The sequence below is a fragment of the Myotis davidii genome, unplaced genomic scaffold (genome assembly GCF_000327345.1).
Source record: "Myotis davidii unplaced genomic scaffold, ASM32734v1 scaffold179, whole genome shotgun sequence".
Lineage (NCBI taxonomy): Eukaryota > Metazoa > Chordata > Mammalia > Chiroptera > Vespertilionidae > Myotis > Myotis davidii.
The window spans coordinates 479,293-480,741 of NW_006291130.1; positions in this window are offsets into that span (position 1 = coordinate 479,293).

The following is a 1,449-nucleotide window of genomic DNA, read 5'->3' on the forward strand; positions in this document are numbered from 1 at the left end:
GAAGTGACAAAAACCATCCAGGTTAAATAATTTATTTTTCTGAAATTCTGGTTAAATAACTTTTTTTGACTGACAGAGTTGCTTAGTTATAGAAGCAGAACAAAGACTACACTGTATTTGTGCCTTAGTCCATTGATTTGTCCACACTGTCCTTATTTATGAGATTATCATTTTTCACTTTAAAATTTTTCCTTAATAAGTTTTAATTTCTTTCTAGGAGCAAACTCTTAGTCTTTTTCTGTAGTAGAAAACAGTTTTACAGGCTAAAATAAAGTTGAAGTTGATCTAGTTCATCTTTATATATAAAATGAGGAATTGGTAATATTTAACTAATGGGATTAAGGAATTAATTTATGGGGGAGGTCCAGGGTTAGAGATCAACCAAAGGACTTGTATGCATGCATGTTAGCATAACCAATGGACATAGACATTGGGGTGATGGGGGCTTGCTCTTGGGGGTAGAAATGGCTGGGGCAGTCAATTGGGGAAAAAGAAAACATGTAAAACTTTAGACAATAAAAAACAAACAAAAAAAAGAAACTAATTTATGAATGAAAGTATTTTTAGGCCCTCATTTTTCTCTACATAAATCATTTTCATGTCTTAAAAATACTGACTTAAGCATGGTACTGTGATTTCTTGCAAGATAAAAGTCAATTGCCTTTAAAAAATGATTCCAATCTTATATCTTGGTGTTATAATAACGTCTTTTGACTTCTGCGTAATTCTTTTTTTCTCATTTCAGGGAAAACTTTCACACATCTCTCCTTTAACGTATGGTGGAAACAGAACACCTATTTTGAAGATTGGACTACAAGGTATATAAGATCATTTCTATTTAACTTTTTTCCTGTAATATACAAATGGGTAATTTTGTATATAAATGTACACACACAGATAAATACACACAGAAGTGCAATTTTACTTATACGATGATATAATGGAGTCTTAGCATTCGGCTAATTTTTATTTTCAAAATTACAGATAGCTTAGTTTTTATACAGCTCTTTTACTCTTCAATATATGGGTGCTGGGGGAGAAGACCACACTTGTCTAAATTAAAACTTAATATGCCAAAAACTGTAGTTACTAGAAGTTCAGTAGGTGAAATATTTGTGGGGTGATATTGTTATATTGTATAAAAATTGAACAATTAATATCTTGTTCAGTTTCTTTTGATTATAAATATGGGAAATTAAATAGAAAGTGGTCATTAGGTGATATTAATGTGATATTTATAGAGGTTTATAGAACATATTCTACTTGAAACTTGTTATAGTTTTGGTTTTTATGTCCAGTAACATTTTCTTCATTGTGTTTGAAATGAAAGTAGTAAACCAAAATTGAATTGTAAACATTGTAATTATTCTTTATAATTAAATTTTGAAGCAACTATTATTTTTATTTTTTCAAAATATTTTTAAAAATATATTTTATTGATTTTTTTAC